The sequence below is a fragment of the Phocoena sinus genome, chromosome 9 (assembly GCF_008692025.1).
Source record: "Phocoena sinus isolate mPhoSin1 chromosome 9, mPhoSin1.pri, whole genome shotgun sequence".
Classification (NCBI taxonomy): Eukaryota; Metazoa; Chordata; class Mammalia; order Artiodactyla; family Phocoenidae; genus Phocoena; species Phocoena sinus.
This window is the reverse complement of record NC_045771.1, coordinates 18,474,161-18,499,652: the sequence shown is the minus strand read 5'-3', so window position 1 is coordinate 18,499,652 and position 25,492 is coordinate 18,474,161. Positions and strand designations below refer to the sequence as shown.

Genomic DNA, 25,492 nt, shown 5'->3' with positions numbered 1-25,492 from the left:
GAGGTTCCTGTAGAAAATAATTTCCAGTAAAATTTGAAAGGACCCTCATCAGTGAACATTGTTGGAAATAAGCTTTTTTTTTTTGCTTTAATATTGAGTACACATGGGTATAAGAGTGAAACATAAAACTGAACGTAAAAACCATGCAAAAATAATAGGCTGTAAAGAATCTTGGAAAAAAACATTTGCCATGAATGTGACAGACAACAGATGAGTAATTTTCTTACAATCAAAAAAGCTTATTCAAATCAGTAAGAAAAATCTAAGATGTCAAAAGAAAAGTTGGTGAATGAAAATTGGCCAATAAACAACATGAAAAGTTATTCATACTAGTAACCAAAAATGCAAATTATAACAAGCTATCTACACTATCAAATCAATAAAGCTTAAAATAAAAGAAAAATCTATCTAGCAAAATAAACATGTAAGCAGGGTTTTTTTCTATGTGGTAACCAGTGAATTTCATGTTTGTTATTCTTACATAATTTTCGTATTTTCTAAAATAGGAAATTCATGTTTACAATCAGAGATGTAAACATTAAACATTTTTTAAGCATTAAAAAAAATAACAAGGATCCAACTCAATCAGTTATTTCACACACCTATGGGGAAAGTCAAATCAAAGAAACATTTTTACTTGAAGTCATTTTCATTCAGTTGGTCTTTCAACACCCTGAGTGTACTACACGGTGGAATGTGATTACATTGTATTTAAAATTCTATCCAGTTTGTTTTTTTCTCATTTGTTGTCAGTAGGGTAAATGTTTTCCCAGCAACTCCAGGGAAGTGCTGTCTTTAAGCACTTTTGTTGGTTCAGAATGGTCAGGCCCCACGTCAGTTAGGGAGAGATGGAAAGACCAAGGAGAAGACTTTGACCATTGTTTAAAAGTTACCCACGATAGGTGGTTTGAGGTTACCGTGTTTATGGCCTCGGGCCTTTGCCCGGGTTATAATCAATGCTTGGGATGCTTTATCTACCCTCGGATAGTGTGAGTGATTCTCTGCCTCATAGTCTTCAGGTCTTTGCTCATTTATCATCTACTCAGGAAGCCCTTCTTTCCCCACCCTATTTAAGATTAATCCATCTTCTCTGGGGCTCCCTCTTTCTCCTCTCTGTTTTCCTCTTTTCCATAGCATGTATTTACCTAACATATTATGTGTTTTATTTATTTGTTGTTTGCTTGCTTGCTTGTTCTGTTTCTACCTAATAGAATGTAAGCTCTATGAGAGCAGGAATTTTTGTCTGTTTATTTTTATTTTATTTTTATTCTGATGTTTCAGATGAGAAAACTGAAACCAGGTCTCTTAATTGTTACAACCCATGGTGCCTACCTACCTACCTACCTACGCTGAAGTGATTCTGTGAAGGACTCTATAACTAATCATAAATTATATTAATTACTGTTATGGATTAAATGTTTGTTACGGAATTCACATGTTGAAATTCTAACTCCTAATGTGATGGTATTAGGAGGTACGATTTTGGGGAGGGGATTAGGTCATGAGGGTAGAACCCTCATGAATGGGATTAGTGCCCTTATAAGAAGACACAGGAGATCTCCCTCCCCCCATCCCCGCCTGCCTCTCTCTCTCTCTCTCTCTCTCTCTCCTCGCTGCCATATGAAGATACAATGAGAAGATGGCCACCTGCAAACCAGGAAGTGCCAGATCTGCTGGCACCTTGATCTTGGACTTTGCAGCCTCCAGAGCTATGAGAAATACATTCCTGTTGTTTAAGTTACCTCTAGCCCATGGTAACTTGTTATAGCAGCCCAAGCTGTCTAAAACAGTTACTGAGGGGAAAGAGTTCGTTTACGGTGGAGAAAGGTGGCAGATACCTCTGGTATTAGTTTTCTACTGCTGTGTAACAAATCATCACAAATGGCTTGAAACAACATCCACTTACGATTTCATAGCTCTGTAAGTCAGATCCAACTGGGTTCTGTGCTCAGGGTCTCCCAAGACTGAAATCAAGGCGTTGGCCAGGCTGGAATTTCATCAGGAGGGAGGCTTTGGGGAAGAATTTTCCTTCAAACTCATTCAGGTTGTTGGCAGAGTTCTGTTCCTTGTAGCTGTAGGGCTGAGGTCCCCATTTCCCTGTGGCTGTCAGCTGGGGGCTGCTCTCAGATCCTGGAGGCCAATCACAGTTATTTGCCACAGGTTTTCTCCAACTCAACAAGGTAGACCTCCCTGGAGTTGAATCCCTGTCACACTTTGCATTTCTCTGACTTCCCCTTTTGCTACCAGCCAGAGAAAACTCTGCTTTGTAAGGGCTGATGTGATTAGACTAGGCCCACAGATAATCTTCCTTTTGCCATATAACTAAGCAAAATCATGGCAGCAACACCATGGGCCAAGGTCATAGGGCCATCCTAAAATTCTGCCTACCACCCCACCTTAATCAAGTGATCAGTTTAACATTATCAGTAATAGGACAAATTGAAATCATGTATCACCTGCTAGGAGGCAATGAGAAGAAGCTAGCATCACATCTCTGATATCCCTGCCAAAGTTGTATAACTTGAATATAAACATGAGGAAACATCAAACAATCCCATCAGGAGAGCTGTTCAACAAAATCAGTGGTCATGTATCAAAATGGCAAAGCTGAAGCTCAAAGGGATGGAAAAATAGAGTATTCCTTTCTACAGCATATTAAGAATGTAATTAATGTTTTTCAAAGTACACAGAAATGCCAAGGGTTTTGTCAAGGTCCCGGGCCACTCCTTTATATAGCAATAAGCAGGGTTTTAAATAGTTTTTTTTAATTTTAAAAGGAATTAATATTTACTGATTTTTTTTACATATTTCTCCTAGAATTCAGCACGCAATAAATACATAGGACTACTTTTTAGTTTCTGTTTTTTAATAAAAATCAGTCTTTTCTTTTTTATTGTCTTGGTGACCTTAGTCTCTAGACATGACCAGAAACAAGGTCATGAGGTTCCACTTTTTGAGCAGCCCCACTGCCTTCTATGTGTATTGTTTCTCTGCACTTTGCACTACCATGTCCAAACATCAATACAATCTTATCAATTGTTACATGGTTGGCCAAGTTCCCCACACCATGACTTTGCATATGCATCCTCCTCACCCTGTCTTTGGATCTGGGGCTTTGGCCTTCTGATCCAAGGCTGTCGCTCGCTCTCCCAGCAAGGCAAGGGCAGCGGAGTCAGAGGCGGCAGTCCTCTGAAAATCAAATTATCCACAAGCCCCAGCTCATTCTTTCTTTTCACAACCTCTTTTTCCTGTTAGTTATTGTAATAAAGCAACACACACATCACCGAAATATATTCTTCAGAGTAAATCAAATACCGAGTATTTTCTTATAAGTCCAGAAACAGGTTAATAGATTGAAGTTAGAACCTACAACTCTTCCAAAAGTATTAATAATTGCACATGTGCCAAAATTAAGCTCCCTCTCTTCTGCCTGCCTCTCAGATGATGTAGCTCTTCTTGGATCCCACACTTCCCACTTCCTGGCAAAAATGTGAAACCAGCTAGTTCTAAGGGCCCTTGAACTCCTGAACTAATTCCTTAATTTCTGCTTAGGATTTCAGAGGAAAAAGAATGATCTCAGGAAAATACATCCCTCTACTTCTTTCTTCTCTGATCTCAGAACTTCAGATGTGCAGCTTCTTTCAGATTTGCTTGGTTTATTTCTAAACCAACAGGTGATGTTCAAAAGCAGAAAATACTGCTGTAACTGTTGTGTGCTAATGTTCCGTAACTTATTTCATTTCTACCTGTAAGCTGGAAGCCAAGCACCCAGACAAGGATTTAAATATTTGCTTCATCCTAACTATCAACCGTGTAACACCATCCAGTATGAATCTGTGAACTGAAAAAAAAACCCGCACAATGTGAGGGTTGTGAGTTAAGTTATATTCATGTTCTTACTGAGGACTATAGCCCAGGAGACTATGGCCTCTTGGTAGCTCTGAGAAAGTACTCCGAAGAGGTAGGGGGGAAGGCTAGCTCATATATGATTTTTTTTGGGGGGGTGCTGGGGAATATGCGCAGTCAAGTATGCATCTTGGTAGAAGATTGCTGCTAGTCATGAAGAACAGGTAACTCAAGTCAATGATTTTAGTGCTTTACTATGTATGGGAAAATGCAAGAAGCTGGATTCATTAAAGTTCTTCCTGAGATACAATACATCTAACTATCTAAGGGGCCTGCTCCTCAGAAGCACAGAGCATCCTGTTATCATCTTCATTTCCTCTGTCTGGAGCACAGAGTTTTTCACCCTGTTATCGCCTTAGTCTCTTCTGTCTGAAGTAAGGGATGCACTGTTGGTCAGCCACTGCAGTGGGTTCATATTCGTAGAACTGGATGGTGAGCGAAACACTCTTTGTTCTCCTTCTGCTTGCAAATCTACCAGTGGATAAGTGGCACATTCACAGCTGCATGCTCTACAAGCTCTGCTGAACAGATAGGTTTGTCTCCCTGGAGTTATGCCCTGCTTCTGTGTTGTATGAGGTAGGCCAGAGCCAGCAGCTGAGGGACCCCCAAGGCTAAAGGGCAGCTGTGCATTTTGGGCTGTGGCAGAAATGATAGGGCTGATTTAAGAGATTCACCTGGTACCAGCCAGGCTAGACTCACAGGCTATCAATGCTGGTGGGGCCTTAGAGGCACTGAAGGTCTTCCAGGTCTTCAAACATCACAGTCTGGCTAACGCCAGCCTTCTCTTCTGCCAACTAGTATTCAGAATTTACTTCCGCCCACTAGTATTCAGAAAAATCTTGTGTTGAGAGAGGTCTTTCTTATGCTGAGGTAAAATTTGCCTTCCTATATCTTCCACTTATAGATCTCAATTCTGTATGCTGTGACCACACAGCATCCTGATCCTTGTGTAATAAGGAAGAACAAATCTGACTCCATATTGGATCTGTTTCTTTTACTTTAACCTTTGTATTCTATTGCTTTTGCTACAAGTTAATCACTAAAGGGATGTTGCCTAAAATATACATAATGGCCTATCTCTGGGAACCCTGCTTCCCATGCAATGAGCATTAAGTTAAAATACCTTTGTTTAGGGCTTCCCTGGTGGCACAGTGGTTGGGAGTCCGCCTGCCGATGCAGGGGGCGTGGGTTCGTGCCCCGGTCTGAGGAGATACCACCTGCCGCAGAGTGGCTGGGTCCGTGAGCCATGGCCACTGGGCCTGCACGTCCAGAGCCTGTGCTCCATGGCGGGAGAGGCCACTGCAGTGAGAGGCCCGCGTACCGCAAAAAAAACAAAAACAAAACCAAAAACCTTTGTTTAGCTCACAGGAAACATCCTGACCAGGCCCACCTGTGAATCGTTGCCGGAAAGAAGAAATTAACATAACCCCTCTGGAGTCTGGCCAGAACCAGGAAATATCTGCAACAACTTATTGCCTTTTTTACTTTACCTCTTCACCTCCCCCTCTTCGTTCTATAAAAGAAACTAGCATCCAAACCTGGGTAAGACAGTTCTTTGGGACATTAGTCCACCATCTTCTCAGCCTGCTGGCATTCCGAATAAAGTCGCTACTTCTTGCTCCAGAAATTTGTCTCTCAATTTATTGGCTCGTCATGCAGCGAGCAGTACAAGTTTGGACTTGGTAATGCTGTGAAAACCCTCCAAGTATATGATATAGCTGTTATAGTCCTATGTTATAGCCAGTTGTTTTGGGTAAATATCACCAATTAATTGATACAGACGAATGGATAAAGAAGATTGACAAAAAAAACACACACACAAAACACTCACACACACACACACACACACACACACACACACACACACACAAAGAAGATTGACAGACGAATGGATAAAGAAGATGTGGTACATATATACAATGGAATATACTCAGCCATAAAAAGGAATGAAACTGGGTCATTTGTAGAGACGTGGATGGATCTAGAGACTGTCATACAGAGTGAAGTAAGTCAGAAAGAGAAAAACAAATATCGTATATTAACTCATATATGTGGAACCTAGAAGAATGGTACAGATGAACTGGTTTGCAGGGCAGAAATTGAGACACAGATGTAGAGAACAAACGTATGGACACCAAGGGGGGAAAGTGGCAAGGTGGTGGTGGTGGTGGGATGAACTGGGAGATTAGGATTGACATATATACACTAATATGTATAAAATAGATAACTAATAAGAACCTGCTGTATAAAAATAAATAAGTAAAATAAAATTCAAAAATTCAAAAAATAAATTAAACGAATGAATTCATTTTAATAATTTAATTTATTAATACATTATCTCAAATTAATTTTTAATATTAAATCAAGAGTAAATTAATTAAATTCAATTAATACAGTTTAAATTGGACGTGTCTTTAATTTAGTACTGATAGCTTTAAGAGACAAGAAGGATCAAGCTGAACCTTCGAGGATGCCAGCCAGTGCATTGGTGAGGTCATTTTGAAGCCAAGGTCTAGTCTACAGTGTTGCAAATTTAAAAGTTCATCTTTGTTAGTTTACTCAGAAGTGATCTGAGTTGGGATAATCCATAATAATCTAGTTCATAACAAACAGATAAATGAGGCAGGATTCTAAGTGACTGTTCTGAGAGAGGTACCCGTCATGCAGTCTAGAACATACATGTATCTGCTAGTCACACATTATCTTTTCATTAAATAGAAAGCCTTTGAAAACTACTTGAACATCGGGAGAGATTATAATAAAAACCTTATCCTGAGGCACTTACCTCTTGACTGAGCACCCAGCTGAGCACACTGGCCTATGCCTGCGGGCCAGTGAGTGGATTCTCTTTCCATAGTGCTGAAGGGGGAGTCTGACAAATTCTGGATGAATGATTCTTCTTGTTAAATATTCTTTATCTGCCACAAATGTGCTTCATCATCACATGTCTGTATTTGGCAGTACGTAGTAGTTAGGAGTCTTGGCTCAAGTCAGTTAAGTATTTACTAATTGAATGACTGAATAAATGAATCAGAAATCATTGCACAGGAAGAACAAGGTCAATTAAAATTGGACAGAATAGATTTTATGTTAGTTTGTGAATTTTTCAATGAAAAGTTTGAAAGCACTGTCTTTGCAGATGAGATTTTTAACAGCTGCCACCCCAGTCCTAAGTTAGGAAACACTCCAGCCATCAACATTTGTAACTGTTCTGGACTAAATATTTGTGTACCCCAAACTCATATGCTGAGACCCTAATCCCCAATGTGATGGTATTTGTAGATGAGGCCATAGGAGTTAGATTAGATCATGAAGGTGAAGCCCTCATGATGGGATTGGTGGCCTTATAAGAAGAGGAGAGAGAGAGAGATCTCTTTCTCGCTCTGTATGCACCCAAGGAAAAACCACGTAAGAACGTAAGGAGAAGGTGGCTGTCTACAAACCAGGAAGAAGATGTTCACCAGGAACCGAATTGGCTGGCACCTTGACCTTGGACTTCCCGGCCTCCAGAACTGTGAGGATAAATGTCTATTGATTAAGCCACCCAGGCTGTGTTATTTTGTCAGCCCGAGCTGACTAAGAGAGTAACATATCATTCAGAGTAGTAAGTTGATTCTGAGATGAGATGTAGGCTAGCTGATTTCTTACTTTGCCTTGAAAAGGATGAAATTTCTGATGTCTTTCCCATTCAGCTCAAGAAATGTACCATGGAGGACTCTGTAGGTCCTGTGCTCTGTCTACAGTGGAGAGGGCCTGCAGAGGAGGACTGGATGGATGGTCCCAGTCCTCCAGACAAAGGAGGATGTGAGGTCATCTGCTGTGGTCGAGGAGCTGAAATGCAGAAAGGGACTTCAGCGAGTGGAGAAGGCTTAGAATTGCTTCTATGAGCAATGCCCCAAGGAATTAACTAAGGATGAAAAGAGGAAACTTCAGCAGCCTTGAGGTTACCACTGAGGTTACATATTATGGATTTAGAGTTGATCCAATGTGTAGACTTTTGTAACTTTCTGCAGGAGCACCTGGCCGCCTGGAAGGAGAGAGACAAGAGGGTCGATTCCATCTAGCACTGGGGATTGGCAAGGCAGTTAAGAGCAAAGGATTCCAGGAGGCTTGTTGACATTAAGTAACTAACCCTTAACTAGAAAGAGCTTCAGAGCAGTTGGGCAAGGGATGTTTCAAAGCAGGAGGAGACTACCCACGTGTATAGGTATGAAATGGTTACACAGAACGAACCTGGGAGAACCCTGCCATCTCCCCCATTGCTTGGGTCTAGCCACTTCTCTGGTTTATACTTACATGAGGATCAAGATCTTCTTGTCCCCTGCTGCCTGATCTCCCTGTATGCTCTATCCTTTGTTTAATTCCACTTCCCCTTCAAACTTGAGGCTCCCATTATAAATAACAATGACCATACCTGACTTGGTGCCCAAGTTGGTGGACAGTTTAGTTGAGACTCTGCTGCCACCTGGTGGTCCTTGGTCACTTCAGATGTCCACGGTATCCAAGCTAGGAAGAGGCAAGTGAAACCAAGACAGAGCTGAATACTCATACCTGAATACTCGGGCATGAGCATTCAAGGGGTCTGGAGTTCACGTGAGGTTAAAGAAAAAATTAGTAGGTATGAGAAAGACAGAAAAATAAGAGTTTGTGGCCTAACAGAATTTCAGAGTTTGAAATCTTGATGACAGAGGAGTATTAAGTATCAATACCAAAGGAGTAGCCATGGTTGTGTGCTTCTAAAAATGTCCTGAAGACAATAAAGTTGAAGGTCAGAGAATCCAGGGCCAGGTTGTTGCAAGCACCATTCACATTCTCCACTTGGAGATGAACATCCCTGTGTTAGAGTCCATGTTTCAATAATATTTTCCATCTCCCACACTTCCCAACACATTGTCTACAAAATGTTGGTTGAATTGGTTTGAATGTTGAAAAATCACTAATGGTGATTGCAGGGGGTGGAGTGGAGATGACAGCTGGGATCTGGCTGAGCTAGTTTCAAATACTTGGCTTTCTCAAGTTAAGTAGCTGCTTTCAACATTTCAGTGACTGCTCCAACACATGGCCATTGGGAAAAATCTCCCCTTAACGTGGTACTTTACAGTTTCACGTATATCCTCCTAGGGCAAGAAAGTATCCATGATGTTGCTATGCGCTCATTGCCTGAAATGGGCAAACCACACTCAGAATTGCCCTTCTTACCTTCGCTGCCATTTATTTTCCACCGTGAACTTTCTGTAAGGAAGATTTTCATCCAGGAGTTCTTAACATAGTGCTCATGGATCCCAGGCTTTGGGGAGGCTCTGAAATCAAATGCAAAATTCTATGCTTGTGAATACTTGTTTACTTTCTCTCATTAAAAAAAAATAATAATTCTTAAAGGAATGTGTGGCCTATGAAAGAAGAACCCTGACTTTAGGCAATTTGACTTCCTTTGACCTCAGGCAAGTTTCTGTACCCTTCAAACTCCATCACCTCTTTCCTCCTTTCTGAGTTTGTAAAAGTTTTTGGAAGTTAATTACTCTTCTTTCCCATCCTTCTCCTGGGAAGTTTGGAATTCCTGTACCTCTGCTTCCTGGGTAGCTCTGCTCTTGACCACACTGTTCTCAGTCAGTTGGGTCGTTGGCTGAACCAGAAGGGTTCCCTTCTCTACTCCCTGAAGGGTAGAGGATTTCTAGAGAATTTTTCATTTCTTACGTAGTGGATTCTACATTTCTTTCCTTTTTCTTTTTTTTTTTGCGGTGCACAGGCCTCTCACTGCTGTGGCCTCTCCCGCTGCGGGGCACAGGCTCTGGACGTGCAGGCTCAGCGGCCATGGCTCACGGGCTCAGCCGCTCCACGGCATGTGGGATCCTCCCAGACCAGGGCTCGAACCCCTGTCCCCTGCATGAGCAGGCAGATTCTCAACCACTGCGCCACCAGGGAAGCCCCTGATAAGAATTCTTAATACCACTTCCCACCTAAAAATTAGCAAAAAATTCCCAGAGTCATTCAGGGTTAAATAGTGGATGAGGGTAGTTTTTCTTGTTCAGAAAAATTTCAAGCTGAAAAAAAAAAAAACACAGTCAAACTTTACCATTGCTAAGCTATCAAACTGCTGTTTAGTTGAGCAAGTCAGGATATTCAGCTTCTATTGCTGACAAAAATTAATAGAACTGAAGTTGTGTAAGTATACAAGAGTGAATAAAGTTAATTTTTTTTACAGTATTGGTTCAATAACTCATGATAGATTCAAATATTGCCTTTGAAGTATCTGCTGATGAATCACACAAAGAATAATCACAGTCTTTAATATCCTTCTTTTCCACAAGCTTTGTAAATTTGTCCAACTAAGCCTTTTCCTGCTCCACACCAATTTTTATCACCAGGAGTTGTATACATCTTAGCAGATTCCACTTCAGGTTGTACTAAATTCGAAATTTTCTCAACTTCTTTGAAAATATTCTTGCTTGTAGCTCAACACAGACTGTTCATAGAAGCCAGTTGTTCAGTCATTTCAAACTTGGCATTGACACATCCAAGTAAACAACAGCTGACCAGCATCAGTACCATCTTGTCAATTCATGAAGATACAAGGAAGAATACTCAGAACCATTAACATTTTTTTTTTTTTAAAAACTAACTATTGATGTTGCTACCAAGGTCCTCAACTCCGAACCAACTGTTCATACCAAAAGGCTGATCATCTTAAACAGGTTTATTTTCTCTGGACACATTTATTCAGCTTCTATGATCAAACACAATTTAATTAACTTGCCATCGGTAAATGACTTTCCTTGCTTGCTAACAAGTGAGCCACTCAGAAACTCACTTTCTTTGCAGCCTCATTTACATTTTTAATTCTTGTGAAGAAATTCTGCTATAATGAGGTATTCTATTTTAAATTTCCTAATTTTTCCGACTGTTGCTTTCCTGTGAGTTTGGGGTATTGTGATGAGTGCTTAACCTGGAAATGTTGATATATCTTGTGTTATTTTAGCACAGTTATAGTGTCATTGCCTAATAAATATAATTCAATAACAAACAAACCACCCTCCACCAGTGATTTAAAAGTGCAACATTTGAAGTCCACTTTTCTTGTTTAGACATGAAAACATGTCTGGTAACGTAAAATAGAACAAAATAAAATAAAATAAAATGGTATAACAAAATGCTTAGCATTTGTAACACTGTTTTGAGTGGGTTATGACTCATTGAGTGATAAGCATGAAGTGATGAGAGTTCCACATATGGTCTCTGTTGCAACTTTTCAACTCTGCTGTTGGAACTCAAATGTATCCATAGATAATACATAAGTGAAAGAGTGTGACTGTGTTACAAAAGAACTTCATTGACATATACTAACCCTTAATTTCAAATATTTTTCACATCACAAAATATTCTTCTTTTGATTTTTAAAAACCATTCTTAGCTTGTGGACCATACAAAATAGACAGATTTGGCCCACAGGCCATAGTTTGCCAACCACTGGTCTAGACCATTGTACCTCTAAAAGTTCCACAGATCTGTCAGGTTCCTGAATCTTTGTAGGGTTTATTTCCTATCACCGGAGGTGCACATTTCTTAATTAGGCATTCAAAGCTCTTGCCACTTTTTGTTACCGGGTCCAACTGGCATGGTGTCATCAATAGAGTGGACCAGTGACCAGAATGTCCAGGCAATCAAGGTCCGTCATTATCATCCATGATCTATATACTTTAAGTGATGATCAAACTGGTGCACTGAATGGGGTATATGGAGAGCATCACTCCTGCATCCTTGAAGTGGTTGAGGGTGACATGAATCACTGCAGGATGTCCTTTCAATTTACTATCTTTGCCCAGGGATGGGGATCAGGGAGGACTTTTAGGGGTTTCCACTTAGCCTTTCCTACTATAAAGATTCACTCCACAGAGAACCAATGTGAGGGTTCTTCCAGTTGTTAAATATTCCACAGCCCCCTGACTTGGGGGAGGACTCCATATATCAATTGTTCTCTAATCATCCCCACTCTAATAAAGAGGCTGATGCTATTTTGGGTTGCTTGGTATTCATGTTGACTTATCCACAGCCTTCAAAATACCTGAATATTCACTTTCCCCAGTGTGTAGTTAATCTGGTAAATGTCTGCAGGCCCTTTTGAGGAAGGATTGCTCATAGCTATGATAACTACTTGCTATGGTGTTTCAGGGACTTTCTTCAAGGGGACACGGCTCTTCAATCAATGGATTCTGAGTCTGAAAACTGCCTCAACTCTTGAAACTAGACAAGAGACCATGATTTTCCATTGTGGTACTGACTGACTCAAGATCTGTCTTGGATATATAAATCAAGCAATTGCCTGCCTTTATAGCTTGTTCCTAGGATACCATTTTGTTTGTTAGTTAGTTTTTGGCACAGATTCCTGCGGTTCAAGTCCCCTTGCTCGTCACTCTGACCTTGTTATCCATGAGGATAATCGCACCAACCTGTCTTCCTTTAGACTTATTGTGTCAATTAACACAGCAAATTAATTCCACCAATCCTACCTTCGCTCTGACAATTATATGCTCTCAACTTGCTTCTTCTACTCCAGAGTTCTATCATCCCCCCCGACACCAGGGAGCCCAGTTTTCCCAGCAGTATTTCCTACTTGGCCTACAACCATGGCCTACAGAGGACAGAAAACACTGAGTTTGTTAAGATTCTAGTGTCTCCCTCACGAAGCATCACTTCTTACTTTAGTGAAGAGAGTGTTCACTCACCTTCCTGAGGAACATAGTCGTCTGGTGATTCTCTGGTGTTGCACAAGTAAGTCAGTTCTAATAGGCCCGCCTTTCTGTGCCTTTGACCCCCTTCCTCTGCCAAGGAGTTTCCATCATCTCCACCTCATTTACTGTAGGCATCCTTTTTTCCCAAACTTTGAGGAGATATTCCAGGAGTTTATTAGGAGTGGCTCCAGGTGCCCTTGCCAGGACAAGCTGGGAGAGGAGAAAGCAAAGAGCAAGGGGAGTCAAAGAATAGACCACATATCTTTTCCCACTGGTAAATCCTCAAACCCAAAATCAGTTCTAAGCTGAGGGAGGGGAAACACTTTGAAATGGATGACAATTTGAATTTTCCGGCTGGAGAGTACCTTTTAATACCTGAAAAATCAGACTATTTAATACCCAACAGCGAATAGAAAGTGAACGGGGAGCCATTGGATCTGCCCATGGTATCTCCAAAGAAGAGTGAAGGGAGAGCCAACAGTGTTTTTGAAGGCAAAGGTAAAAGAAAAATAGAGCGGTTCCCTCATTGTACATTATCAATTATAAATGGTTCAAACGACCAGCTGAAAAAGTGTTGAAGTGCAAAATTGTGTTGCTACCTTCTAGTTCTTTGAGTTGTTTTTTCCATTTAGGACATGGGCTACAATGAGCCATTATGCAAGTGAAACCGCTAAGCATTCTGTTTTTATAAACACAGGTAACAAAATATATTAAATCTGCATACCAAAATATGTGAACTGGTCTTAGAAGTTGAGAAGTAGTGACATAAGGGCCATACAAAGGTCTTAGCCATGAAGTCTGGAGCTCAGTGAAGGGAAAACCTCACCCATGATATGGGGGGTGCTGGTCAAAGAAGCTTTCATGAAGCAGATGATATTTAAAAGGACTCGAAATGCTGAGTATGATTTTGAAAGATATATAAAAAGAAGTCTTTCCAAGTAGAACGACAGGAAAAGGCACAGTGGTGTGTTACTAGGGATGAGAAATTCAATTTAGGTGAAACAAGGACTGTAACGGCAAACAGTACATCCACGTAGGGATGTCATGGGAAACTAAGCCTGAAAAAAACATGTTTGACTTGTACCTGGAGAGTCCTGGACAGCATGGAGCAGGATTTATACTTCATATGGAGGCACAGGAGTGATTGATTGAAATTCAAATACTTTCCCTAGTATTTTTCAAAGAATTTCCTGAATATGATTTTCAAGTTGTTTTTAAAACCGAGTCTCAAGACAGAGCAAGTGGGAGTAAGAATCTGCTAAGGAGCCAGTGGGCAGGTAATTGCCGAAGCAGAGTACTGAAGGGGGGGTGGGGTGGGGGGTGACTGCTGTACCATACCACTCGGATGGGAACGACCTGGCAAACAGAGAGAGCCCTAAAGATCGGTCTCTGTCCACCAGCCAGCAACAGCTGAGGTGGAAGGAGGCGGGTGTCTCTTACTCAGGCACTGCTTCTGGATTTGGCATCCTCCAATAAGTCCCTCTTTCCTTGAAGTCCATCTCCGGCCCTGTCCCAGTCTGCTCCTGGTCTGAGGACAGAAAGTGAATGGTACACCACTGTGTCAGATCCTGGAAGCAAAGGGCCTTCTTCTGAAGCTGATTGCTTAACCTTCACGTTGAATACTGGAGCCCAGTATCAAAAGACTTGCTCATATTAGCAAGCATATACTTGATCTTCAAATGGAAGAGTCATTAGAATGCTGCTAAGGTGTTGAAAACATATCAATAATTGTCTTAGAGAGTTGGTGCAGGGAAGTAATGTGACAGCACGTGTAAAGTGGTTATCACTTCCTGGCACAGAGTAGACACTCAATATTAAGTTCCCTTTCTATCATTTTTCTGTAGAAGGGAGGGGCACAGAGTAAGTAATTTATCTCTTACACACTCCCTCCTTGAATCTCCCTGCCCAGCGCAGATATACCCATCACTATATTCGCCATTCCTGCGGACACGCTTCAGGTGGATGGTCTGAGCCTTGTACCTTCCCATCCCCTTCTTCTGGACCCCTGTGGCTTGATGCTGTTCCTCTATGATGCAATGCCTGAAGCAGTACTCAGTTCCCCAGGTATGGGCTGATTAGTGAAGGAGAAACAAAAAGGTTTCTTCACCTTGGCCTAGATACTACAATTCTGTTTTTCCAAGCTAAGATTTCTTTAGGGTTTTGTTTTGCTATGTTTTGTTAAGAAGCCACAACTTGCCATTGACTCATATTCAGCTTCTAGCCAACGGAAACCCCTGAGCCTTTTTTTTTTTTTTTCCATCTCTCTCCCACCCAGATCTTGGACAGCTGTTTGTTGTTCTAGATCTGAGTAAAGGATGTCTGTTAAATTCCATCTTGTTAGATTAATTTTCTCCATTCTAGCCTATCACAATATAAAAATTCTTGTTAAGTGAAAAATTAAATGCAGTGCACTGACATACAGATGTCAGACTAAGGCCCAAAACATCAAATCATGGAAACCCCTCTAGCAGCAGAGTATAGCAACAACAAAACACCATAGAAAAGACATACGCTGTAGTTTTCTTAACAAAAATGACCCACGAGCCATATAACTCACCAGTGTTAGTCTCTGTTAACTTCCCAACATGCTAGACTCAAAACTTTTTTCAGAATATATTAATTAAATCTCCAGAACATGATTTCTTATTACAGTCCAGTATTTATATATTTGTATTTATTTATTTTTTTTTGAATGAAAGATTTTTACAATTCTATAGTGCTTCATAATTTTCTTTTTAAAAATATTTATTTATTTGGCTGCACGGCACACGGGATCTTTAGTTGTGGCATGTGGGATCTAATTCCTGACCAGGGATCGAACGCGGGCTCCCTGCATTGCAAGTGTGGAGTCGCAGCCAGTGGACCACCAGGGAAGTCCCTACAGTGCTTCATACTTTTCAAAAGCTTCACACAGATGATTTCATATAATCCCATAATGACCCTTTTTTCTCCTACCCCATATTGTCCCCCCCCTTCCCTCTTCCCACCTATGTAAATAGTCTCACCTATGTAAATAGTCCTTTTTATTAAACTCTCTTCAAATTACAAAGTTCCTTTGGGGACTGAAACTGATACAAGCTGTCAATCAGGATTCAATGGATAAAATAGAAATAGTTCTGAGTATTTTAAAAGAGAGAAATTTAATACAAAGAATTGGTTACATGGATATTGGAAGACCTGAGAGGCCAAATAAGTAAGAGTAAAGGAACCCAGAAATCAGCAACAGATGGAAGCCACTACCATTCCTATGACGGAGGGACAAAAAATACTGTGCTATCAGATCCTGGAGGCTGGAGTGCCCTGGAAGAAGCTAGAAGCTAGTTCAAAGGGAACTGGAGCCATAGGAGAGACACGCTGCTGCCTGGAGATGCAGGCTGAGACAGGAGAAAATATCCCTCCCTCTTCCCTCCTCCAACTCTCCAAGCTTGTGAGTTGACTGAATCTGACCAGAAGCCAGCTAACATAGGAGTCTGAGAAAAGCAGCATGCAGGAGAAAGCAGAGCTGAGCAAGGTCGTGATCAGAGAACATGCACCTCATACCACACAGAGAAGACCCTTCTAAATAAGGTGATATTTCAGTAGAGACTTTAAAGAAGTAAAGAAGCAAACCATGCAGATATGTGGAATAAAAATGTGCCAGCAGGAGAAAAAGTGCAAAGGCCCTAGGAAGAGCATGTTTAGGGGCACAGGCAACGAATGATCCTACAACAGAAACAGCACGGGAGTGGTAGGAGATGAGGTCAGAGGGAAAGACAGGCAGCAGACCATATAGGGCTTTATATGCCATACAATGGGCTTTGGCTTTTGCTCTGAGATGAAGTCATTGGCAAGTTTTGAGCAGAGGAGTGACATGATCTGACTATGGTTTAAGAGGATCCTTGTGGCTGCTGTGAGGAAAAGAAACTTTAATGGGGCAAGAGACCAAGAGAAAAAACAGTTTAGAAATTATCTCAATTGAGGCAAGGTAGCTTGGGTGAGGGCCAACAGGTAGAGGAGAGGTAAGATTTGCACCTACGTTGAAGATGGAGCCAACAGACGTCGTTGTTGGGTTATACGTGCATGTGAAAGGAGTGGCATCAAACTGACCTCAGCTTGAGAAGTGCAGGTTTGGAGGGGAAACCAGGAGCTCACTTAGAGACACATGAAGTGTGACACGGCTATTAGACACCCACACACAGCTGTGAGGGAAGGCTATTGAACAGTGATTCTGGAAGCTGGGAGATGTTTGGACCGCAGATATAAGTGTGGTGGTCACGGGCATATAGACAGTACTTGTCTTAGTTTGTCTACTTGTCTAGAAGCAGACCCTGACAAGAATTTGAGCGCAAGCAGTTTATCTGTGAGGAGAGTTCAAGAATTACCAGTAGAGAAGAAAAGTGAGACAGGAAAAGGAAGAGAATCAATAAAATGTGCGTTACGAAAGAAGTCATCTCTGTCGGCAACTGAAATTTGTCCCATTGTGGAATTCTGGGAGAGGATGTTGAACAGGCTTCCAAGGAATGTAATAGGGGTGGGGCAGGCTCGCGGCTGTTAGCGAGCGACGTTAGCAGTCCTGCTCAGCCATTGGTCGGCATTGCAGTGGGCCCCTCTCCCAAACGAGCGACCGTTAGTGAGCAACTGTTACGGAGCAACTGTTAGCAAGTGACCGTTAGCAGTCCCGCTCAGCCATTGGTTGGCATCTCGGTGGGCCCCTCCCCCCTTCCTCTGTATAAAAGGAGCCCGAATTCGGACTGAGAGAAGACGGTATTTTTGAGACACTAATCTGCCATCTTCTTGGTCTGCGGGCTTTCTGACTCAAGTCGTTATTCCTTGCCCCAACAGCTCGTCTCCCAATTTATTGGCCTGTTGTGCAGTGAGCAGAGCGAGCTTGGGCTCCGTAACAGGTATCCTAACTGAGGGATTGGAAAGCTAGGTTGATTATCCACCAAACTACCGTCCATCTTCGGTTGAGGGCTGCTCTGGGGGCATTAACTCTCCAGCACTTCCAGCTTCCTCACAGGAGAGCCCCTCGCCCCGGGGGCCATTAACCCCTCCCCTAACCCAGGGAGACTCAGAAGAAAGGTTGCCAGCAAGCAGCCTTCTGTGTGTACAGGCGAGTCTTGAAGGGATACAGGTGGGGCGGCCACAGCATGAAATGATCTAGCATCACCCCAAAAGCGAGTGAGGTTAGAGAGAAAAGGTGTCCAAAGCTCTAAAGCATTCCAACATTTAGAGGTCAAGGAAATGAGAAGAAACCAGGAAAGGAGACTTTGGAGAGGCTGGTGAAAAAGAGAGTGGAGTCGTGGAAGGCAAGTTTAAAAAGTGCTCCTAGCAGGAGGAAGAGAGTAACTTTTTCAAACAGTTTTGTTGTGGAGAAACTGAACAGTGGCTGGAGGGAGATGTGGGGCTCAAAAGAGAGGGGTGTAAGAGAGAGAGAGAGAGAGTGTGTGTGTGTGTGTGTGTGTGCGCGCGTGTGTAAAATGGGAAATGTTGCAGCACATTTGCATGTTGATGGGACTGATCCAGTCAAGAGGGAAAAACTGATGAGGCAGGAAAAAGCGGGAAAAGTACAGATATCCTTAGTAAATGAGAGGGAACATGGGATCAGTGCACAACTGGAGGGGGCTTCCTTAGGAGCACATGTTCATGGAGAGAAGGCAGAAGCTATGGCCATGTAGAGAGTGGGGGAGTGTGTAGAAATTCTCTTCTGAATTGCAATATTTTTCACAGAAGCAAGGAAGTTAGCTGATATTTGAGAATTGAGGAGGAAGAGTTGTTGGAGGACTGAGAAGAGAGAAGTTATGGAACAGTCATTCAGGATTGGGAATAGATGAGAGAAATGGAGAGAGATGGCCAAGTAGCACCAAAGGCCCACTTGAGCTTAGTGATCATAATATAAAGTGAGAGCAGTCAGCAAGGTTGGGTCTTTCTCCAGCCATGTTCAGCTGTTGCATGCAGGCATGGAGTAGGGGAAATTAGATTTGACCAAGGTTGAGCAGGCTTTATTTATGACCCCCAACCTGTAGTTTTACTCCAGGAAGACATTATATAGTAATTAGCTAAGAAATAAAATTTTCTTGGCAAAGTCATCCTGAATTCCAAGATTCTTGGGAATATGCTATAAGCAAAGAGAGAAAAGTGATTTGTGGGAAAGTAAGGTAGAAGTAGCTTTACTCAATCCATTTTGAAAGTTTGAAATTTTGTTGCTCTACAAAAACTGATCTGGGATTTTTCAGGAAGCAATTGGCTAACCCTTCTACCCTCAATAAATGTTGTGAACTAGTCCTCCTCGCTGAGCCTCTTGGCTCTGGTGGACCCTGCAGCTACCTATTAGCTAAGGGATCAGAACCCAACATTCCATTTAACTGTTAGTGTTGTAAATAATCTGTTCCCATTCACAAAAGGATGAACATATGACAACCACAGACTGTGAAAAGCAAAAAAGGTGTGTTTTAACTAGCCCCACCTTTCTCCAGAAAAAATTTTTACTCTGGACCTTTTGCAGGTAGAGCTCACATCTTTGATGTGCCTCTGGTCAAAGATTCTAGTAAGAAAACTCTGGATAATCTGGACCTTTGTTTTACTCCTCGCCAATGGGAGCTATGGTACTGTGTCTTTCCATCCCAGTACCCAGGTTCTGGACAAGGTCTAACAACCCAGCTACAAGTGCTCAGAAGCCACCGGATGTGGGCAACGAAAGGGTGGACATAGTGAGTTGAATACTGCTCCCCCAAAAGGTATGTCCAAGTTCTAATTCCTGGAACCTGTGAATATGACCTTGCTTGAAAATAGGATCTTTGCAGATGTAATTAAGAATCTTGGGATGAGATCATCCAGGATTTAGGATAGGCCCCAAACTAATGACTAGTATCCATATAAAGAGAGGGGAGAGGGAGCTTTAAGACACACAGAGACACAGGGAAGGAGGCATTTTGAAGATGGAGGCAGAGGCTGGAGTGCTGCATCTATAAGGGCCAAGGATTGCTGGTAATTACCAGAAGCTAGGGGAAAGGCATGGAACAGATTCTCCCTCAGTGTCTTCAGAAGGAACCAATCCTGCTGACACCTTGATTTTCAGACCTCTGGCAACCTGAACTGTGAGAGAATAAATTTCTGTTGTTTTCAGCCACGCCTGTGGTAACTTGTTATGGTAGCCCTAGGAAAACAATACAGGGAGTGAACTCATAGCTTAGTAAAGTAAAGAATACATGGTCAGGAAAACCACAAGGAAGCATTCCTGGGACCATGGAAGGAGGCTGGGACCACCTGAGGTTCTTAAAACCTTGTGGCATTTCCCTTAGATTCCTTCTATAAGAGTATGGCTCCTCCTCCAGAAATCATGTTTCTGGACAGTCTGGAAAACCTGCAGTAATTTTGAGTCCATTGTCCCATTTCCATGAAAGTGTTTGCAAATATTTTGCTCCCCAGGAAGTCCTACCCTTATGATTTAACCAGCCTGATTCTGCAGTCGTGAAATTTCTGCTTGCAGCAGGGCTGAGCTGAGAAGACCATCCTTGAGGAGGGCAGCCTCCCAGACACTTGTCTCTCCCTGGATTCCTGACTTGTGTCATCTGGAATGAAAAGAAATAACAGCCAGCACTGCAGTTTGATGTACTGGTGCTTTTATTCATTCTCTTCTCTGCCTGAAGTGCTCTTACTCCACTTAGGGAGGCCCTGCTCACCCTTTGAGACTTGCCCAAATGCCTTCTGCTCTGTGAAGGCCACCCTGGAACCACGGAATTGTTCTCTTCAGCATTCCCACAGAACTTGTGCACTTCTGTTGAAGGACTTATTAAACTTAATTATAGCTTATTATGTATTTGTCTTACCTGAAACACTCCAGAGGAAGTGTTATTCATGTCTGAATCACCAGCATTTAGTCTAGAAGCTAGCTCAATAGATGTTTTTGGTATAAACTAAGGAAAGCAATATCTTAGAAAACATCCAGTAACCAAACTCAAGAGTTTCTTGAAAATATACAACTGCTCTTATTTAACTTCATCAATTTTGGATTTCAAGCCATTGGAATTTGGCAAGGAACAAAGTAACATAGAAATTAGTGTGTCCTCTATGAGTAAAGAGTTCAGTGAGTGTTTGCTGATTTGCTGTTATGGTCAGAGGAGAACTTCTCTCCAGGAGATGAAAAGGGCAGTGTCACCCCCAGCACTGCAAGCTTCTTGAACACGAGGGAGGGAGAGTCTTACTATTTTGGATTAAAATTTAGCAAAGGCTTTCCAGAATTAGCTACCGAAGAAGCACTCTGAGCCATCTTTCCTTTATCTGGTCACTGAAGAAAGCTAAAATGTTTACCACAGATGGTATTCAAAGTGATGTTATCACTCCATGGTCTATCCAAATGCCTCCTCCCATCATATTTGGTTTGAAGTTTTACCTGGAGTTTTTTTTTTTTGCGGTACACGGGCCTCCCACTGCTGTGGCCTCTCCCGCCGCTCCGGACGCGCAGGCTCAGCGGCCATGGCTCACGGGCCCAGCCGCTCCACGGCACGTGGGATACTCCCGGACCGGGACACGAACCCGCGTCCCCCGCATCGGCAGGCGAACCCCCAACCACTGCGCCACCAGGGAAGTCCTACCTGGAGTTTTATACATTTGAAAATATTCAGAATGAATCCTCAGTTGCAAAAGAAAAATGGGCTGTGCCCTAAGCTTATATGTGAATATGCTCCATAGAAAAGATGAAAACATCCAAGTGAACAGAAGCTGAGGGCATAAATAAAAGAGGAAGGTTTGGATAGGTAAGTATGTGTGTTCCCATGGGAACATACAGCTGCTGCCAACAAAAACCATGGGAAAAGGCTAGAGACTCTTCCTATGATTCAGGCTAAAAACAAATTTGTAAAGAAGTTAAAATACATGTGAATCATTTCCTTTTTTATCCACCACAATCATTACCATCAAGTCAAAATCTGTCCTAGCATCATAAGGAAAACCAGCCTGTTGTGACAACTGGAGATGTTTGCACTAAATAATCTCCCCACCAAGAAATCCAACAGCTTCTAATATCCACCACATAACATTGAAATGGCCTTCACCTATTAAGACCCTCACGACCTGGCAGTACAATCTCTAACCCACTTAATTAATGACTGCTTCCCCATTTTGATCAAGATGGTCTCCTCACTACCCCCTACAGACTAACCCATGTATCATGTTTATTCATAACTCCAAACTTTACTCATACTGTCTCCCAGTGCATTTTCCTTTTTCTTTATTCAAACCAACTTATTCAAGTCCAGTCCCAGTATCATCTGATCTACATGGTTTGTCATGACTGCAAACTATATTGGTATCTCTCTACTCTGAATTTCTATACTGTCCCTCGACAGCTAGAATCCCAAGCTAATGTTTCTTTTGAAATTAACTTATTTATAAACACTCATTGGCTTCACACACTGTGCTAGGAGCATAATGGAGATTTCTTGAAGATCTTCTAGCTGTTTTCTTTGCTGGGCTCACCATTTTAAACAATTCTTTCCTTCCCAAAGATGACCAAGATAACTAAGGACTTTTTGCTCCTTTTCAATCCTATGCAAGGGAAGCACTTTTTCCCCTCTCCTTGGGCTAAGAAAGATTAGTAGATACTAAACTGGTGAGAGCTGTTAGAATCTTCAACTTTAACCCCTTCCAAATTGAATAAACCTCAGTTAAAGTGCAAATTAGTCACTAATTAAGGAAAGCCTGTGTAGATAAGAAAGCATTCATTTTGGATCCTTTTACCTCTTTTTGGCTATCCAGATTGTGGAATCACAAACAGGGATATTCAGTGGGATGTGCTGATTCTCAGCCCAGGATCCAGAATGAGAGTAATTCTTTTGGGATCTGAACCTTGCAAGAAAAAAAAAAATGGACAAGGCTAGATTCAGGTCTCAAGTCTGGCAATCCCAGTTTAGTCATGAACAGATAATGAAACCTCCATAACAATAACATTTGCTTAATATCTGAAACCTCCAAATGCCTCTATTTCTAGGGCAATATCATCTCTGTTAATAAGAAACTTTCTAGATGCCAAGAAATTTAGCCTATTTTAAAAAGTCACTCTAGTTCACCTGTGATGAATGAGAGGAAAACTGAAACCAAAATTCTCCTCCCTTTAACTGAACAAATTGTAGGCTGCCTTTGAGTGACTTTCCTGTAGTTTACCTGCTGTGGTAGATTATTGTCAAAAATATTTACACCTTCTCCCTTTCACCCCTTGACCTTGGGCTTGGACATGTGACTTGCTTTGGCAGATGTGACATAAACAGGGACTTGAAATGTGCTTGAGTGGTTGGGCTTGCCTCTTGTACCTCTGTCTTCACCATAAGAGCACGTCTTAATTAGTCATCCATCTAAGGAGGGTGAAGAGCCACTGCCCAGCTGACCTGCAGCTTTGTGAGATTAAATGATTATTATTCTAAGGTACTGAGCTTTGGGGTGGTTTGTCACACAGAATTTGGGGGGCCATAGCTAATTGATATATATACCAATAGCTACACAAGTGACCAGATTTTCCCCAATTCTGTTTCAGTTCCCAGAAAATACCATTCTTGACCCTAAAAGATGCAAGTATATTTTTCTGTGAGCTTCTAGATCAAATGGCACAATGTGCTTCAGACAAACATGTCTATTTTTCTTTTCTTTTTCTAAATTTCTGACATCATTTCCCTCTGAGAGGGAAATGTGATGTCTCTGTTTGCACAGGTACTTACTTGATTCCAGGCTCAGAGAAATGACTGTGATCCCTAAATCTGTCACTGTGTCATGGACTGCTGAAAACTTGAAGGTCGGAGGCTATGTTAGCCAGGGGCTCAGCAAGAAATAGAGAGCATACCCAACTTTATTGTGTAGAGGCTTTTCAATAAAGGAACTATTTATAGAGATATAGGCAGAGTTAGAGGAGCCAGCGAGGGATGTTGAGACTCCCCCAGGGACTAGGGACAGAGGGGGCTGTTGTAATCCCCAGCCTGGACAGCAGGGGAAGTCAACCCTATTTCCAGAGCCTGGTTGACAGCTGGAGTCAAGAGGGGACTGCCCAACCCAACCACAGCTGTAGTTCTGGTGATGAGGCCACTGATAGAACCACATTGAGGCAGTGAGTGAGTGGGAGGGAATAAACACCCTGGCATCTCTCTCCTCCCACAATCTGGTCTACTGCTGGTGCCTCCCACTGGTCAGAGGGTGACACAGTTCACAGAGGCCAGCGTCCCAGTACAAAGAACAGAGCAGAGGAGAACAGAGAATGGATCTGGGGAGGATCAAAGAATAACCAGAATAGATGTTTATTAACGCCTGCCCCAGTTTCCTCTGGAAAGAAAACATGGGTGGGGAAGGGAGGATGAGAAAGGTGTTATGTTTACAAGGATACTGGTTACAGAAAGCGTACAAAGTCTTTCATTGTGAATTGATGAGCAAAGAGATGGGGAATTAGAAAATCTGGGACTGGACTAGTAGGCATCTTTGCACTGCACTATGCTGACTCAAGGATTTCTTTGAAAGTATCATGACACAAACCTGTGGCACTAGGAGTTTTTTTCTTCTTCTTCTTCATATAAACCGTAGAGTATATTTAATTCAATTAAACATGAAATTAGAATAAGGTTCAGTCCTTATCAGGTAGCAATTACACTGTTAAAAAAAAAAAACCAGTGAAATTAATATTAAATTACCTGGAAGACAATTATTTGAAGTGGGCTACGGAACTAAGTTTCAGGCCTGAATCTCTGGATTTGGGATTGGGATTGAAGAAAAAATATTTTAATGGCTGGAAAGTAAAATTTATCTTGGTGCTAGAAGATTTCTAGCATCTTGGGCCATGGGACCCTGATGTTTCAATTTTGTGATACTCTTACGATTCTTGACCTATAAAAATATTAAGTGGAGCTGTTTACCAAACTTAACTCATGGCACATCCATAAACCTAAACTAGCCAGAATATTTTAGCTGTCATTGTATTCATGTTTTTGAAGGAAGAGTGTGTGGAGGGCAAAGAATGCTGAGGACTCCTGGGTCCACACATACACACATGCCTGTACATACACCAGCATCAGCCATCTCTCTTCCTTCAGCAAAGCTATCCTCACTTTCCATTTGTTTCCAAAAATGGGCAAAGGTGAGTAAAACCAAAACATCAATACGTTAAGAATGTCTTTTATTATACACAGAGGTATCTTAATATGCTGAGAAATAATATACATTATACGAATTTGCTTTGAGAACGCAAGTAGCTAACTATCCATCTGAACTCAAATATGTGGGACAGACTTCCTTGGTTTGGGGATTATTCCTTAAACTCGATCTTTACCTGAGAAGAATTCTCTAACAATAATACTTCAGGGATAACACCAGGTAAACTCGAAGCGAATTCTAGGTCTTTAGGATTGCTGGATGTGAAGTGAAGCATTTAAACTGTTAGAAGATTTATTAACAGTATGTTCATTATTTATTTATTTGGCTGTGTTGGGTCTTCGTTGCTGCGCGTGGGCTTTTGCTAGTTGCGGCAAGCGGGGGCTACTCTTTCATTGCGGTGCGTGGGCTTCTCATTGTGGTGGCTTCTCTTGCTGCAGAGCATGGGCTCTAGGGCACGCGGGCTTCAGTAGTTATGGCTCGCGGGCTCTAGAGTGCAGTCTCAGTAGTTGTGGCGCACGGGCTTAGTTGCTCCGTGTAATGTGGAGTCTTCCCAGACCGGGGCTCGAACCCGTGTCTCCTGAATTGGCAGGCAGATTCTTTTTTTTTTTTTTTTTTTTTTGCGGTACGCGGGCCTCTCACTGCTGTGGCCTCTCCCGTTGCGGAGCACAGGCTCCAGACACGCAGGCTCAGCGGCCATGGCTCACGGGCCCAGCCGCTCCACGGCATGTGGGATCTTCCCGGACCGGGGCACGAAC

The 25,492-nt window shown here is 42.1% G+C and overlaps 1 long non-coding RNA gene across 1 annotated transcript in view; it reads right to left on the bottom strand.

Annotated features, from left to right (window-relative positions):
• Positions 1 to 5,217: 5,217 nt before the first annotated feature.
• The window catches only part of LOC116759259, a 41,432-nt gene continuing 21,157 nt past the window's right edge, over positions 5,218 to 25,492 (bottom strand). The window contains exons 2-10 of the long non-coding RNA XR_004351396.1: positions 24,123 to 24,236; positions 22,350 to 22,457; positions 20,050 to 20,182; positions 14,073 to 14,160; positions 12,627 to 12,842; positions 9,106 to 9,206; positions 8,321 to 8,412; positions 6,692 to 7,933; positions 5,218 to 5,605 (exon numbers count right to left, since the gene is read on the bottom strand). This is a non-coding gene — a long non-coding RNA (uncharacterized LOC116759259). The remainder of the gene's footprint in view (positions 5,606 to 6,691; positions 7,934 to 8,320; positions 8,413 to 9,105; positions 9,207 to 12,626; positions 12,843 to 14,072; positions 14,161 to 20,049; positions 20,183 to 22,349; positions 22,458 to 24,122; positions 24,237 to 25,492) is intronic.